The sequence below is a fragment of the Triturus cristatus genome, chromosome 4_2, assembly GCF_964204655.1.
Source record: "Triturus cristatus chromosome 4_2, aTriCri1.1, whole genome shotgun sequence".
NCBI lineage: Eukaryota > Metazoa > Chordata > Amphibia > Caudata > Salamandridae > Triturus > Triturus cristatus.
This window is the reverse complement of record NC_140586.1, coordinates 348,779,666-348,797,778: the sequence shown is the minus strand read 5'-3', so window position 1 is coordinate 348,797,778 and position 18,113 is coordinate 348,779,666.

Sequence of the window (18,113 nt, the reverse complement as noted above, 5' to 3'; positions counted from 1 at the left end):
TCGAGGGCACCGCTCATAAAGTCTCATCCCGCACCGCAGCCTTGGCCTACCGACACCAGCGCCATCGACTCCAGTTCGTCAGCCGATGACAGCGCTTAAGCAATGACAACGCTGCTGCTTGCACCGCGACTTGCCTACACCGTGACTTGCCAGCACCGCGACGAGCACCACATTCGCCTCGCACCGCCACCCTGGTCTCACCGACAACGCCATTGGACGCCGCCACACAGCCACTGCTCGCACCGCGACCTGAGGGCACCGTACGCCGCACCGCAGCACCCGACGCCTGCCAACGCCAGCGCTCCTGACTCCAACAGAGAAGAGATCAATCTGCAACGTGTGTGACTTCGAGGGCCCCAACGACTCCTACACCGACCTCCGGAACCGACATCTGTGGACGCCGTGCTTTCGAAAGCTCAACGAGAGATCGTCCATGCCCTGCATTTCTAAAAGGTACTGTTTGCGGGTCTTCCTGACTTCCTGACACCGTAGCTGGCTCGCAACACCGCAATCAGCCAAAACTGCTTGAATTTGTTTGCTCACGATGCCGTGATAGCCCCGGACGGAGCTATCAACATCAAGGAACTGTTTTTCAAGCATATTTTGATGACCGAAGATTTTTAAGTACTGCATTGTGTATTTTTATCCTTTTTGGTCTTGTCTTAAGTATGTAAAAATATTGGATATTTTTCTAAACTGGTGTGGTATCCTTTTGCAGTGATGACACTGTATTACTGTTGGTAATGTGCAAATGATTAACACACTGCCTCTAAGATAAGCTTGACTGCTCGTGCCAAGCTACCAAGGGGGTTAGCAGGGGTTATTTTAGCAGTGTAACTCCCCTACCCAGACTAGAGTGGTAGTTTCTGCCTGGCTTTGGCACATGCCCTAGCCTACCAAATATCCCATTTCTAACAATCCCCCTTTGGACAATCCATTTCAAGTTACACACCTAAATCTTACTTTGGCATTCCATCGCTGCATGTTATATGTGTATCCTCCTTTGGACAATCCATTTAAAGTTACACACCTGTATCTTCCTTTGGCATTCCATCACTGCATGTTATAAGTGTATACACCTTTGGAAAATCCATTTAAGGTTACATACCTGTATCCTCGATTGGCATTCCATCACTGCATGTTATATGTGTATCCTCCTTTGGACAATTCAGGTGAAGGGCAGTAGGAAATTTACATACACCGTTATCAAGCGCGAGTCCACCCACACCATTAGCCAAGTGCAGCTCCACCTACACCACCAGCAAAATGCCAGCCAAAGGTCACTACACGCAAACCGCCAGTTAAACTCTAGTTTACACACACACACACTCTCCCTGGTTTCCAGATGAAAATAAAAATATCACGTAAACACCCAAAATCTGTGCCTAGAAAAAGGGAGCGACCCTTGCCTATGGGCTTCTCATTGGCATGCCCTAAAATATATCCCTGGTGCCTAGTGGGGTTTCTGCATCCCCACAGGGGGAAGATAAGGGGCGATTGCTCTGACCTGCCTTCTGGGGGGGGACAGGAAGCCTTTATTGGCGGTGGGGGCATTAGCATGCCCATTCTTGGCAGCCCCCACCCCTACGTATAAAAAAACAACAAACTCCCTGGTGCCTAGTGGGCTTACTGCCCCCCCAGGGTGGGCAGAATAGGGACTATTGCCCCCATCTTCCTCCCGGGGGAGGCAGAAAGGCTGTGGCAACTTTTTTTAAAGGGGGTTTGGGTGCATTAGCATGCCCATTTTGGGCAGCCCCTACCCCTATATACAAAAAACTCCTGGTGCCTAGTGTGCTTTCTGCCCCCCGGGGGCAGATCGGGGGCTATTGCCTCCATCTGGCTCCCATGGGGGGCAGACAGACTTTAAAATATTGCGGGGGGGAAGGGGCATTGGCATGCCCATCTCGGGCAGCCCCCCTCCATAAATAAAATATAAAAAATAATCCCTGGCATCTAGTGGGCTTTCTGCCCCGGGGGAAAAGTGGGGGCTATTGCCCCTATCTACCTCCCAGGGGGGCAGAAAGACTGTAAAATAATGCCAGGGGTTGGGGGCATTAGCATGCCCATCTAGGGCAGCCCCCACCCACCCCTAGATAAAATATAAAAGTAATCCCTGGCACCTAGTGGTCTATCAGCCCCCTAGGAGGCAGATCGGATGGTACTGCCCCCATCTGCCCCAGGGGGGCAGAAAGACTTAATATATTGCGGGGTGGGGGCAATGGCATGCCCATCCAGGGCAGTGCCCACCCCTAAATACAATATAAAATTAATCCCTGGCACCTAGGGGGCAGATTGGGCACTACTGCCACCATCCGCCCCGGGGGGGGGGGGGGCAGAAAGACTGAATATGCCAAAAACAATTAGGGGACTCTCCCCCTTCCTGGGGTCCAGTGGGTGGATCCCTGCTTGGGGATCGCCCTCCTGGGGCAATAACCAAAGAGGTATCTACTAGGGAGTGGTACTATTGGAAAGGGGAGATTCTCCCCTTTCCAATTATACCTCTCCCTCCTTGCTACATGCTTCGAGGGCTGAGATAGCCCCCTGAGCACATACAAAGTGAAACTGAAATGAGCCTATTGGGACATTTCGGTTTCGGTTTCTCTGCAATGAGGTCAGCGCTAAGTGCGTGCTGATCGTCTTGCAGAGAAACCAAAGAGACAGCCTGGTGAGCTGGGGAAGCCGTTCCCCAGCTCCCAAGGCTGTTGGGATGAAAAGGAAATCCCTCTGGTGCCCACAGCAGAGGGATTGCCAGTGCCATGTGTGCGGACGGACGGGAGCCATCCGACGCACATGAGCACTGGTGTGTAGGACAGATCCCGGCTGTCCGACACACCGAAAGGGTTAATACTCACTCTCTATTATTGAAGTTGACGCTCAATACCTCCAGCCTAAAGAACGACTTCCATTGCTATTGTTGCAGTTTCTTTTGACTGCTGTGGGGGTTTAAACCCCCACGACTACCGCAAAAAAAACACTTTAGCTTATTATGGATCAACGCTTCATTATTCACATAAGGTATCTGAATAATGTTTGCATCTAATCTGCAAAACATCTCCTATGTCTTGTATAACTACACTGTCAGATCTGGTATGACTAACGTGTGAGTCTATCCCGGCAGGAGCGATGGACGAAGACAGTCCATCCACTACCCCTGATACTCAACAGAGAGAGCGTAAGAACCACTCAACGGGGTCAACGAGGGGAAGGGATAAAAAAAGAAAAGACAGGCACCTGGTTCCCTGTGTGGTTGATGATTGTCTGTGGTCTCACTACCAAGGCTCTCTCTTCATTATCTCTTGAACACCGTTTATTTGTATCTGTGTAAAAGATAAACAGTATGACTCACCGTACATTCACTCAATCTCGTCATTCAAATCTCCATATTTCACATGTTAGTTACACTTCCTTACATTCATATGGCTGTATGCTTATCAATCTCTGTATTAGCAACTAGTAGATGCAGGTTGATGCGAGAGTGCCAGTCACACAATTAGTCCTTAATCTCTTTAGTAACACTTTATTAGTGTCTTTAGTCACAGGTTTGGGAAATTAATGCTTTCCCTGGTTTGCTTACTTCAGCACAAAAATAACTGCAGCTTTTGTCTTACTTGTATCCGTGGATTTGTCTTAGATATTATTTATTTGCTTTCATGTGCACATTCGAGGCTTGATTCTAAGGCACTTAAATGCAACTTGTTTTTCTTTCTTCTTAGGTGATGGAATAGACTTCCCGCTCCAGAAGAGGAAAGACGCAGCTACCACCATCGCTAGTCAGGAGGGACTGGATGGTTTAACCCGAAGATCTGCAGTTCCTCAGGTAAGTTCACAGAGAGAATGACCGTCTTCTCCAAAAGGTAAGTTTGCCTAGACAGAGCATGGTCCAAAGGAGGCAGTATGTATACCCCCCCAAGACCAAAGATGTCTGCAGATGTTCTGAAAAGTTCAAGAAGGTTCCAGAGAATTTCGGAAAGTTCCAGTGAGTTCCAGAAAGTTCCTGAGAGTTCCAGGGGCCAATGTTCACTTTAATACAGGCAAAACCACTAGTAATAGGTGGGGCCCACTGTAAATATGTATATTGCATTATCAACTTGGACCACATGATCATACCAACTCTTGGGAACCAGCTCCTAAGAGCTTGAGCCACCAGTTGTGTACCCTGGAAGTCCACCCTGCGTTCATAGTGGGAAAAGGGGGTTTGGAGGTTTCAGGAGGGGAGATGTGGCCTGGATTTAGGATGCCCATAATATACAGTTACAAATGTTATTCACTCTCAAAAATGCATGTGTCAAATTAATTGAACATGGTACATACGTATAGCATCCATGTATTCCTCAAGACCACCCCAAAACTGTACCAGTTTAGGATAGATGGGGTGACTCTTCTCTTTTACGAAAACCGCATCACAATGTAATACCCAGCAACAACACATCTTTCTTTCCTATTACTCTTTGACTTTAGGCTTGTCTTTGACCATGTACAGTGCCTTGTTGCCTTTTGGCTAGGTTTGCGCTATGGAAATTCCATATAAATTCATACATATATACGAGTACTAATAATTCTTTACTAGGCATGGATCACACTTAGACAAATAGATCTCACCCCATGCCTTGGGACAGTTCTGGGTCCCATATTTCATTCTGTGCACTTATTGGTCTCACTTCCATTGTCTTCAAAACAATTTCTGGTTCCAAGTCTTGTCTATAAGGTATATCGTTGTTCGATTATGCCGTGTCTGAAGTCCATTGCTCTTCTCACACATAGATGTCATTCTGATATTTCACCAATGAAACCTAGTCCTACACAAATTGTCACTGGAACCGCACTTATTAAGTTTATGAATTGCACCTTCATATTTACTTATTACAGCCTTGAAAAAGCTTCAAAGGAACAAAACACGTGCCAGCTGTCAGTTTCTCAGTTTGCCACCTAGCATCTTTTCAGGATCCACCCAATACCAGAATTTAACCTGGATAATATGGACTGCTAATTGAAGTCCATCAATACTGATTTACTATATCTAAATATTTCAATTTGTTACATTGTGCTTAACTTGGCAAACGTCCTCTGTTACCTTACTTGCACAAGAACTTATGGTCTTGCTGGAACTTATGCAAACAAGTTTTATTGTGCTCTTTCTTGTCCAAATATAAATGTAACTTTCAAATTAGAAATATTGTCGCAGCTTAATTGTTTGTAAATATGTTTGAGGAGTGCTACCTCATTTATCAGGTTCTTTGTATCACAGTAATGTGAGATATCATTTCCAGCACCACGAATCTGGGAGCATATTCAACTCCTCAAGAGACGGCATTTATGGTTTAAGCATCCTCAATATTTTCTACTCTATATTTTCTGGTATACCATTCGAATCACAGGAAGAGTTCTGAGTGCGGTTGAGTCACGTGGTTTACCACCAGATGCAGATGTCAGCAGTGCAGCAGGTGCGGAAGCTCTTGGGTTCACTATATGAGGGGCCCACTACACCCGATTATGGATGCCTTTTGCTTCTCAAACAATGTATGGAAGGGTACCCTTACTAAATCTCTGGTTATGGGAAATTCCCATGCAAATATGTATTATCCGAGAGGTCTCTCTGCAGTTCCAAACATGCATCCTCCTTCATGTCATGCCATACTATTGCGTTGCCTAGAGGAGGCAGGAATCACTGGTCCGGCTCTGGAGTGGCTTGCCTCATTTCTTCATGAGAGGTCGTTCATGGTTACAGTCCCCCCGTACGCCTCTGGCGAACACCCCATCAAACAAGGGGTGCCACAGGGTTCCTCCCTCAGCCCCCTGCTATTCAATCTCTACGTCCAACCCCTGGCTGCAGTAGCTAAGAGCAGAGGACTGACCATGGTCTCCTACGCCGACGATACACAGCTGGTGGTGGCGCTCTCGAATGACACAGAGCAGGCCGCCCTTAAATTTCAGGGCGACCAAGCGGCAGTCGCCGAGTGGATGACCACCAACTGTCTCCAGCTAAATGCCAGCAAGTCGTAGGTATTATTGGTGGGGAAGGACCATGGTCAGTGGAGTGAACTCTGGTGGCCCGCAAGCCTTGGAAGTGCCCCTCCCCCCCAAGCAGGTTGTGAAAAATCTGGGGGTTTGGCTTGACTCGTCCCTTAACTTCCGAGTCCAAACCAAAAAAGTGGCAGGGACCTGCTTCGGACTACTTCAGGGGCTTAGACCCTTATTGGGCTTCTTCGATGCACCCACCTGACAGGTCATCATTCAAGCATCTGTAATGTCAAGACTGGACTATGCCTGCTCTCTATATCTGGGATCCAATAAGGATGAAATTATGAGGCTGCAAAGGGTACAGAACATGGCAGCAAGAACCCTACTTGGTCTACGCAGGTCTTGCCCGGTGTCTAACGCCATCCGTCATCTTCACTGGTTGCCTGTGGCGAGGCGAATTGAATTCAAGGCTCTATGCATCACTTTCAAAGCCTTGAAACTGACCACCTCTAACATCCTGGCCAACCTCCTCTCACCATATGCTCCCACACGACATCTCCACTCACAAGGTCAACACCTGGTAGTGGTCCCACGGATACAGAGAATCCGTGCTGGAGGCCACTCCTTTTGCAGTAGAGCAGCCCTCCTCTGGAACGCACTTTCGGCTCACATCCGGTGCCTCAACAACTACCTAGAACTCAGGAAGGCCATTAAAACTCACCTTTTCCCCGCACTATAGTCCTTCCATCTTTTCCTCCTGCATGTGTCAGTTGCTCTGCTGTCAGTGCCGGGGCGCCCCTTTGCCGGGCCCGCTGTTGCGCTATACAAGTTGTGGTAACATAACATAACATGTACCATGTCTGGTGGCAGGGTTGTTCATGTGTCAAGGCTCTTGTCCTGACACGTGTCAGGACTCCTTCAAAGTTTACCATGATAGATTACATGGTTTATGGACTAGAGAGCTTGAGAAGTACATGGTTTTGTTCTTTTAAATTGACCAACTGATATGCCCACATCTAGTCCTGGTCATATGGGAGTGGCTACATTTTTGGATTTTTAGTGTCTGTCATTTCTAGCTTCACACTCCCTGTTGTGACAGAGATTGTCAAGTCAGGGATACCCCAGTACCAGAGCTGGTGTCAGTACTGCACATGTACCAGAGTTGCAGATGTGCACATAGTTCTGATACCATAGGTTCACATATTACTGTACTGGTTACATGGCTGGTGCTTTTGCTTCCCCAAGCCCACTTTCATGATCCAGTGCCTCTTTTCATAATTTAAAGGATAGTTCTGGTCTGCCAGCATTGGTGCTGAGTAACAAGAGTTGGAGTGTATGTCAGGACTTTTTCTCCTATGCCAGGGCTCATCAGCCAGGAGTAGGGTCAGCACAGGTGCTAGTGGTTCTGTACTTGTACCTGCTTTTCTAGTGAGGTCCTTAGTCCCATCATTTTGAAATGGAGAAAGTGTCCTTGCAGAAAGGGAATGAAGGGCCAGATGTATGATGTATTTTTGCATGCACAAACGGGTTTGCGACCCGTATGAGCATGCAAAAATACCTAAGGGCCATGTACAAGCCCTAATTAGCGAGTCACAATTTATTTGCGATTCACAAATTAGGATTTGAGACTCACACTTAGGAAGGGGCGTTTCTAGGGCGTCCCTTCCTAATCGTGAGTCTGAGCCCCATGTATGGCTGTTTTGCGACGGTCGCAATTCACGGGAAGGGATCACTAGGGGACCCCTTCCCCTTTGGGAATGCATGGGAACATATTTTTTAAGGGCTGGCAGTGTTCCCAGGGAACACATGCCTGCCCTTAAAAAATGAAACGAAAACGTTTCATTTAAAAAAAATATATATGCTTCATTTAAAAGCAGTCCCAGACAAGGAGGCCTGTTGAGCCCAGCAGACCACCATCCCTGGGAGGGCCAGTCATTTCCAATGGGGTCGCAAATTGCTAGTGGCTCATTAATATTCATGAGCCTCGCATTTTGCGACCCTATTGGAAATCGCTAACAGTATCTCTGACACTGTTGTACATTGGCTTTTGCGACTCGCAAATTGTGACTCGCAATTTTTCACAATTTGCGAGTCGTGAAATCCAATGGTCATACATCTGGCACCGAAATGTATGGTGTTTGGTCAGGAGACAGACCTACCATACTCCCCTCTCTATTGACCCAATACCTCTCCTCCTGTGGGTGAGACAAGGGCTAGAGCCATTATTCTGTTTCCTGATATCTGCAGAGGTGTGTCCTTCAGCCGTCTCCTTTCCATAATATCTCGTTTAATGCAGCTTTCCAGTAGGTTGCAGTGAGCCTTTGGAGTCTAGTAGGGAGTGCAGCAGTACTGCAACTGTAACATCCTGTATTGTTTTCTGGAGGTCAGGGACCCAGCAACACATATTGTGCCCAGCAGTCTGAAGTTGCAGTCCAGAGTGCCTGCCAAGTTGATGAACTTCCTTCATTGGCCAGCATATCTGAAGATGGCGCTTGGGTGCGTTTTGCTTCAGATGGCATCTACTTATCTGCTTAAATTATAAAAGTGGTTATTTAGGTCAGAAATCTTTGTGTCGTTTTATACACCTACAGCACAAGTTTATAACATTTGTAAACAATATGTTACAACTTACAAAGCGTGGAGAAAAAAACGACCTACTCTAAGTTACTATATTATCCTTCTTGTTTGCAGAGTCATGTTAACAGTGTTGTTAGGGGGCACATATCTGCGACCTCATTCTCAATTCATGGAAATTTACTACCAAACACTTCCAGACCCTCCAAATAATATTTTTGCTATTATTCCTGCCCTTCGATTTAGGGGCTTTAGATGTCGGTCGGAAAGCTTTCCGACCAACATCCACGGTTTACAGTCAGACCACCTAATTACAATGTAGGCTGTCGGAGTTTAAACCGTCCGGTCCTTCCAGGTGGCTTCTTACAGGCTCAAAGAGCCTGTTGGCTATTTGGATACCGCCATATAATCCCTTACGTACGGCATTTTCGCCGTAGGGGTTATGATGTCTGTTTCCAACAGGCTTTCAATGTCACGCTTTCAGAAATGGAAAGTCTCTCGGAAAGCGACTTAGGGGGCCCTAGCAGGGCCGCATCTCTCAGCAGCCTCTGGTTGAGGGCCTGTCGGGCACCTAATGTGCTCCCCTGTATATCCCTGCACCGAGTGGAAGGCACTGTGAGTCACTCCCATTTCTCTGTGGGAGCTTATGCTGCGGGCGGAAAATACCAGCAGCACAAGCTCCCATAGAGAAATGGGTGTTTGCGACCGCACCATGTGTGGTTGCATCATAATAAGGTCTTCGTAACTGCCGACCTGCAGTCTGTGGGTTCCCACACCAAAACAGTGTTGGGCAGACTCATGTCCGCTCGACATGCTAATTAGGGCCTTGGTGTCTTTTCTGATAATTTTAAAGTATGATATACATAAAACTTGGTCATTATTCTTAAACATATTTGAATAGTTTGAACTATGTTCCCATGATCATGGGCATTTATTTTGGAACTTCATTCCAGTTTTTGGCAGCTCTGAGACAGTTGAAGAAAATATGAACCAAAAGACTATCTGAAGATTTGCATTTTCAGCATATATCATCTTCTTTCAAACCAAGTTTGTGTAGTTTTGCCACTGACCAGTATTTTATACAAAGGAGCTTCCTTTGGATAATAGGCCTATGTATACTGAAGTATTAACAATTTCATATAGTGGATTTGCCTTAGAGTCTTTAAATATGAGGTTGTGTATCTCAACCTACCATGCATTCCTCAAGTGCGCAAAGGGGGAATCTCTCAGTATTTGTATACTGATATGGTAAAAGCTTACACATCCTCTGGTATGCCCAGAAAGATGGCACATGTTAAACAACAATTTTCTGATTAGTAAAAGAATCAGAAATGTTTTCATGCTTTTCTATGTACCTTTTTTCCATGTTTGCCTATCTTATCTCGTTTACAATTATTATTATTATTATTATTATTATTATTATTAATTGGATCTTATTAAGCGCAAGAAATCACCCTGAAAGAGTCTCATGGTGCTGATGTGAGATTTCCAGGGGATAATAACGATGACACTGCAATACATTGGAACATCCAAGTTTAGAGCTTTTCTGAAGTGTCTATGATTGGTGCAAACATGGAGCTGTATGGGAAGTTGATTCCAGTATTGGAAGACTAAGTATGAAAATGATCTTCCACAAATTCTGGTGGTGCAGGTCCTATGGGGAAGTAACAAATGCTTCCCAAAGGACCGTAGATTCCTTATTGGCGCAAACCAATGATGTTTTCAGTAGACCATTTCCATATAGAGATTTGTGTGTCAGACAGGAATTTATAACGTGTGTGTTTTCTTATTGGCAACCAGTGTAGGTTTCTTAAGATGGGACCTGATGGGGAAGATGGACTACTAGATGTCCTGCGGTGTTTTGTACAACCTGAAATCTAGTTTACAGTTCTTCATTCAGGTAAACCATTAAAGCATTTCAATAATCCAGGCAACTAATAATAAGTGCCTGGACAATGGATTTTCTTGATCCAAGTGGAATCCATTGAAATACTTTCCATAGGGTGCACATAATGCCAAAACAGGTGCCTGAGATGTGGTTGGTCCTTCATTGACTGTTTGTTATCTACTATTATTCCTAGATTCTATACTGTTGCTTTTGGGATGGGGATATGGTCTAGACTTACAGGCCACCAGTCGTCAGACCAGAGTTCATGAGCTTTCCCAAACAGTACATCTGTTTTACTTGCATTAAGTTGTAGACAGTACTGCTGCATCCATTTGGCAATATGATTCATGCAGTCTCAGAATCTTACTTTAGTGTCACAATTCAGGTGATCAAACATTGAAACATATTCACATTACTTTTATGTATTTTCTTCAACAAAGCACACAATATTTGTGTTTAGTAACGTTAGTATTCCAAATATTACTCTCCATTGGGTTGTCTATTTGTGGGAGTTAAGACAACATGTTTCTCCAAAGTTTCAGTGTATTTACGAGTGACCTAGTAAGCTTGAGACTGCTAGTAATCTTGCAAGTACTCAGAAGCCGGTCTGATAGTTGTTGAAAAACACAAGCTTAATTGGAAGTAAATCAGAAAAAAACACTTTGACCTCCTGTCTCTTTTAAAAAGAGCCCTTGATCATTTTTCGTTTTCCCTATTTCCCAAAGAAATTCGTCCATTAGCTATTTTCTGTATACCACCCTTGTTGTTTCACACCCGGCCCCTATACCCAAGATTTAGAGTACCGTGTAAGGTGCTGTACATGATCCAGCTGGGTCAAGCTGGAAGAGTAAAGTCCAGGATCTCTTTGGAGATATAGCATGGCAGCTAAGGTGGCAGAAGATAATAGAAGGCTGGTTGGAAGAAGCAGGGCTCTGGGACCGTAACAAGCTGCGCAATTGGCCAGTTGCCTGTGCCATGGTCAGGGCTGTAGGTCATGCCCCCTGCCTGAGCTTCGCAGCCCGTACCTCTCTTGCCATTCGGCACACCTGGGGGGACTGCCAGGAGAGAAGGCTCTTGGTGAGTACCGTGAGAAGGGTGGAGGCAGAAGCGGCTTCTCCACTATGACAAAGGCGCGCCGCCCCACTACTGTTCAGCAGTGCACAAAAGAAGCATAAAATGATAATAACTTTAAGTTATTATCATTTCATGCTTGGTTCTGCTTTGTGGGTGGGCGGATGTTGGACTTGGCCCTTTTTGCAGGGTCATCCCTAAACTTTTTGCCTTCCTCCTGTATTTTTTCTGACCTGTTGTTGGCTGTTTTATGACTATGGGCACCTTACCACTGCTGATCAGTGCTAAGGTGCATATGCTCTCCCTATGGTAAAATGTTGACATTGATTGGTTTCCATGTTTGGCTTATTTGGTTTACTATCAGCCCCTAGTAAAGTGCACCAGGAGTGCCAGGGTGTGTAAATGCAAATGCTGCTGGTGGGCTTGCAGCACTGGTTGTGCCACCCACAGAAGCGGCCTAGTAAAATGTGTCTAAGGTCTGCCATTGCAGAACCTGCGTGCAGTCTGGTACTGTCATGCTGACTGCGCAAGTGCACCTACTTGCCAGTCCCCAAACCTTCCCTTAACTGCATATTAGTCACCCCTATGGTAGGCCCAAGGGCAGGGTGCATTGTAGGCATAAGGTAGGACATGCCCTGATGTGTGTGGCATGTCCTAATAGTGAATTACAGCCATTTTCGTTTTTCACTATTGGAGGCTACCTGCTCTCCATAGGCCAGAATGGGCTGCTGGAATTATTACACGCTATAATCCCAGCGGACTCAGAGAGCATGGTAGAAAGTCAAATTTAGTATGCCTGAACTCAGAATAATAAAATACTTCTTTTAGTAAAGTTTATTTTAATATCCTGTGTTTGTAAATACTACTTTTAAAAAGTTAGTGTTTACTTGCTTATCCATTTCAGTCCGCCTCTGCTGTGTGTGTGTGTGCTGCCTAGTTTCAGTGAGGGTCAGGGCTGGTGAATTCCAGGAGACAGGCTGGCTGCCAGGTGGTTGGTAGAGAGATTACACCAGGATGGGTGGGAGGAGTACACCTTGACTCTGAATAGACCTGTGCTCTGCCACCACAATGCTGGCTCCGCCCCCCTGTGGATTGGCTGATGTTTCTTCCTTGTGCACTGAAAGGAAAGAGCAGAGTCACCGCAACAAAGTGCTCCAAAACCGGACTGAGCCAGGCACAGGCCCCCTGGCGACAAAGAACAAAAGAAACTGTGTATAAAAGAAGGCGCCCTGCTCCTAAGAAATCAGATCCTGTTTATGCCAAGAAGAACCTCTGCCCGAAGAGAAGGACCTGGGAAAGCTGCATGGAGGAGTACTGTCTCTAAGCCTGAGAGACTGGCCTGTGGTGGGTGCCTTGCTTCTGGAAGGAGAGGAAGAAAAGACTGAGAAAGACTTTGAATTCAACTTGTGCCTTAAAAACAATCTCCAAGGGCTTGCTTGTGAACTTGCCCCCTGAACTGCGCCCCAGGAACAGTGGGCGCTACCCTTCCATGGAAGAAGAAGAAGCTGCTGTGGGTAGATTGCTAACGCTGACCCCAGAGAACCTGTGTGCCGCCATCTCGCTGAGCAACGCGACTCCTGAATCGACTGCGCTGCTGTGAGCACCGTGAAGGCCTGCCCTGCCTGGCCTGAGCAAAGTGAACAACTGCCCCCTCGAGCCGGAGCTCGCAACGTAGGGAAGAGACTACCTGTGTCCAAGCGCTGAGCCCCTGCGACCCCAGGCCGTAGAGACCACTGTAAGGACCAGCGGCGAACTTCGCCCCCAAAGAACAAGGTACTGTGAGCCCCAAGCGCCCCTGTACGACGCGTACTTTCCGGTGTACGGTCCGTACGGTGCTGTCGTCCCGCTACGCCACTCACGCGGTAAGCGCGAGTCTTTGTGCGGTTCGCTCCAAGTCCGTACGGCACGTCCCTACACCTGTACGGTCCGTCCCGCCTTAAAGAATGAGACGCTGCTCACGCGTGAGGAGTGGCGAGAGGCGTACCGGACTCGTACGACGCGTACCTACAAAGGTACGGCCCGTACGGCTTGAGTCCCCATACGCGTGCTCACGCGGGAAGTGTGAGAAATGGCACGAAGCATTCTAACACTGGTACGAAGCGTACGGAGGGCCCTGCGAAGTGCACAGAACTCCAAAAAGTGCAGATTGCACCAAAAGTGACCATTTAAAGAACTGTGGCCTCTGAAAAGTGATAGCAAGTAACTGGAACCTCATTTTAAAGTGAAAGACTGTATTTGAAGCATACCTGAAGAGTTTTATATAACGAGCTTTATATTTTTACAAAATACAGTCTGGTGTCTCTGTGTGGTCGGTTGGTGGTTATTGTGGGACGCCTTGAATGCTTAACCTAATGCCCTCTGGAATCTAGCCTGACTGCTTGCGCCACGTTACCTAGATGGTGAGCAGGGGTTATTTTCTAAGAGTAATCCTTCGCCCTGACTTAGAGGAAAGGGTCCCTGCTTGTCGCAAGTGCATACCTACGCCAACCAGAGACCCCGGATTCTAACATTGTTGGCAGCGGTGAGGATCTACGGATTTGCATTTTTGGTGTCTGCGCAGTGATTACTAGCCATTGCACAGTGAGGACAGTCCAGTAGCTTGAGCCACAGACTTTTTATTTTTGCTTGCCAAGAAAGAAGATCCCTTGTGTTTGGAGTCATGCCGGGCCCAAACAGCATAGAGAAAACAGCATCTGAAACCTCTGAAGTAGGAGAGATGGAATGGGATGAGTCAAAACTGGATAGCTACAAGAAAACTGAACTCAAGCACTTCTGCAGGAAGCTCAAGGTTCCACATGCAGGATGCAAGAACAAATCAGATCTTTACAAGGCGCTGAAAGCCTGGATTGAATCAAGGGGTGCAACTGAGGAAGTTACACCATTGAAACCAGCAGAGAGTGTTCATAGTTTTGGCAGAGGCCTGTCGCCAGAGGAGCTGGCAGACAGACAGGCCACCAGGGATCATGAAATGAAGTTGGCAGAGCTGAAAGTAAAAAGCCAATTGGAGCTAGAAAGCAAAAAGCTGGCTCTGGAAGAAAAGAAAATGCAAATGGAGCATGACTTGATAATGAGGAAATATGATATGGAGCTCGAGAGGCTTGAGGCCATGAGTGTCTCAGCCCAGCAACAAGAAATGTGTGTAGCTCAGAGATTGAACTTTGCCGAGTGGGAGGAGGAATCCAGCTAAGATGGTGGCAGCAATATTGAATTTTCTAGTGCTGAGAGAGTAGTACGCACACCCAGAGATGTGGCGCCTGACTCGAAGGAGGGGGTTAACATACACCAGGAGGTTCAAGGGCATGAGGTAGCTCCAGTAGTGCGCAGTATCCCTGAAGGGAATAGGGTAACTGGCGCAGGGGTTCATGGTCCTAGTGATGGGAGGGACACTCTACTGACTCTAGATGAGAGGTGCAGGGAGAGGGGTTCCCCCAAAATTGAAGTCCTGGTATGTGAGTGTGAAGACCGCCCAGAAGAGTGTGGGTTGTGTGACAGAGACAGTCAGATACTGTCTTGCCAGTCTCAGGAGAGTGGTGTGGAATACGTGTGTGAGGCACTGGATGGTGAGGTGAAGGATAGTTTGGTTAACCCTGCTAGGGGGCTGTGTGATCCAATTGTGGGAGAGCATATTGTAAGTCCCTGTTTTCCAGAGCTATGCCAACACCTGTGGGAGAGTGAGTTCTCTGACCGCAGGGAGCTCACGTTGGAGGCAGACCTTTTGGTGGAGTCCAGAGGGTCTGGAAAGGCATTGGGGAGTGATCCCAAGAGGAGTGGTTCAGGTATCTTCAAACCCAGTGTGGTGGAAGTGGCTCAGAGTAGCCCAACTAGGTCCTGTAGTAGTGAGAGGGGTGTAGGGCCTCACGTCCTGTCTTTAAGGGGAAGGAGTGAGAAGGGGTTATATCCCGGTAGTGCCCAACCTCAGTCTCAGAGCTTGGATGGTTCTTTAAGGGAACACCAGGTGGGGAGCCTAGTCTGTCCTGAGGGGCTGCCCGTTGTGCGGGATCCCCTATTGTCTGGTGAACGGGGAGTGTCTGTAGGCAAGCCTCCCTCAGTTCTGGTGTCTGGCAGTACCGCTCCAGTTGGGAGGGTGCAGAAGTCCAGATTGAGGGGTGAGAGGGGGAAAGAGTCCCCAGTGGAAAAACCAGTGGGTCAGGGGCCAGCCAGAAGGGCTGCGTCACCAGTGAATGACCATGGTGACACCACTTCTGTCCTGGGGGATCTTCATGCACTGTCAGATGGACAGGGGTCGGGAGATCAGCGCCAGGCAGACTGTCACACGACACATGAGTTATGTGTCACCATCAGGGGGGGCATGCGTGCTCCCCGGGAAGTCCTGGTGCGCCAGGCGAGCGTTCAACCGCATGGGTTGGTCCCAGGGTTGGGAAGCCAGGGTCAGGTGTTGTCTGACCTGGAGGGTGGGACAACTGTAATCAGTGTCCTGACCCAGGTTGCTTCTAGGGGTACCACTCCAGTTGGGAGGGGACAGCCATCTGGAAGAGGGTGCAGAGGGAGGGAGTCCTCACCTCTGACCCCGGCTCAACTGAAGGGTTTAGACCCTAGGTTGGAGGGGCAGGTTCAGGGTGTCCCCCCTGACCTGGACGCCCAGTTGCAGGATAGAACCCCTGAACTGGTGGGTGAATTGCGCAGGACACCTGCCCCAGGTGCCCTGGCCATTCTGGAGGGGGGTACCACTCCAAGTGGGAGGGTACAGAGCCCCAAGGAGGAGGACCGGGTGTGGGAGAGGCCACCCCAGTCTTTGGTCCAGCCGCCGGGTACAGGCCTGGGGCTGGTGGGTCAGTGCCAGGATGTCATACCTGACCTGACAGGAGGGAGAATGGACAACGGGTGCCAAGCACCTGGGGCTACTGCCCCCTGCTCCCTGGCGCCACAGAGGTTTGAGACCCCTGAGAGGCATACGGCCTGGGTCTCATCCCTGGCTACTGTCAGTGGCCATTGCAGCATTTTGCTATCTGTCTGTTGGGACACACCTGTGGGCCAGTTAAGGTTAGGTGCTGCACAAGTGGTGTCCACAGGTGAGGAGAAGGGTCCCCCATGGATTGGCTTGGTGGGCCCTGAGAATATGGACAGAGGGAGTCCAATAGGTTCAGATTGGCGTACAACTGGAGTCTGCCCCTGCAGTTGCGGGCCACGTCCTTGTTCTATCGCCCCAAGCAGGGAAGACCATCACGGTGGTGATTGGTCTGCCCTGCGTTTTGGCTGGAATGGGGTTGTGTTGGACTTGGCCCTTTTTGCAGGGTCATCCCTAAACTTTTTGCCTTCCTCCTGTATTATTTCTGACCTGTTGTTGGCTGTTTTATGACTCTGGGCACCTTACCACTGCTGATCAGTGCTAAGGTGCATATGCTCTCCCTATGGTAAAATGTTGACATTGATTGGTTTCCATGTTTGGCTTATTTGGTTTACTATCAGCCCCTAGTAAAGTGCACCAGGAGTGCCAGGGCGTGTAAATGCAAATGCTGCTGGTGGGCTTGCAGCACTGGTTGTGCCACCCACAGAAGCAGCCTAGTAAAATGTGTCTAAGGTCTGCCATTGCAGAACCTGCGTGCAGTCTGGTACTGTCATACTGACTGCGGAAGTGCACCTACTTGCTAGTCCCCATACCTTCCCTTAACTGCATATTAGTCACCCCTATGGTAGGCCCAAGGGCAGGGTGCATTGTAGGCATAAGGTAGGACATGCCCTGATGTGTGTGGCATGTCCTAATAGTGAATTACAGCCATTTTCGTTTTTCACTATTGGAGGCTACCTGCTCTCAATAGGCCAGAATGGGCTCCTGGAATTATTACACGCTATAATCCCAGCGGACTCAGAGAGCATGGTAGAAAGTCAAGTTTAGTATGCCTGAACTCAGAATAATAAAATACTTCTTTTAGTAAAGTTTATTTTAATATCCTGTGTTTGTAAATACTACTTTTAGAAAGTTAGTATTTACTTGCTTAGCCATTTCAGTCCGCCTCTGCTGTCTGTGTGTGTGCTGCCTAGTTTCAGTGAGGGGCAGGGCTGGGGAATTCCAGGAGACAGGCTGGCTGCCAGGTGGTGGGTAGAGAGATTACACCAGGATGGGTGGGAGGAGTACACCTTGACTCTGAATAGACCTGTGCTCTGCCACTACAATGCTGGCTCCGCCCCCTGTGGAGCGGCTGATGTCTCTGCCTTGTGCACTGAAAGGAAAGAGCAGAGTCACCACAACAAAGTGCTCCAAAACCGGACTGAGCCGGGCACAGGCCCCCTGGCGACAAAGAACAAAATAAACTGTGTATAAAAGAAGGAGCCCTGCTCCTAAGAAATCAGATCCAGTTTATGCCAAGAAGAACCTCTGCCCGAAGAGAAGGACCTGGGAAAGCTGCATGGAGGAGTACTGTCTCTAAGCCTGAGAGACTGGCCTGTGGTGGGTGCCTTGCTGCTGGAAGGAGAGGAAGAAAAGACTGAGAAAGACTTTGAATTCAACTTGTGCTTTAAAAACAATCTCCAAGGGCTTGCCTGTGAACTTGCCCCCTGAACTGCGCCCCAGGAACAGTGGGTGCTACCCCTCCCTGGAAGAAGAAGAAGCTGCTGTGGGTGGATTGCTAACGCTGACCCCAGAGAACCTGTGTGCCCCCATCTC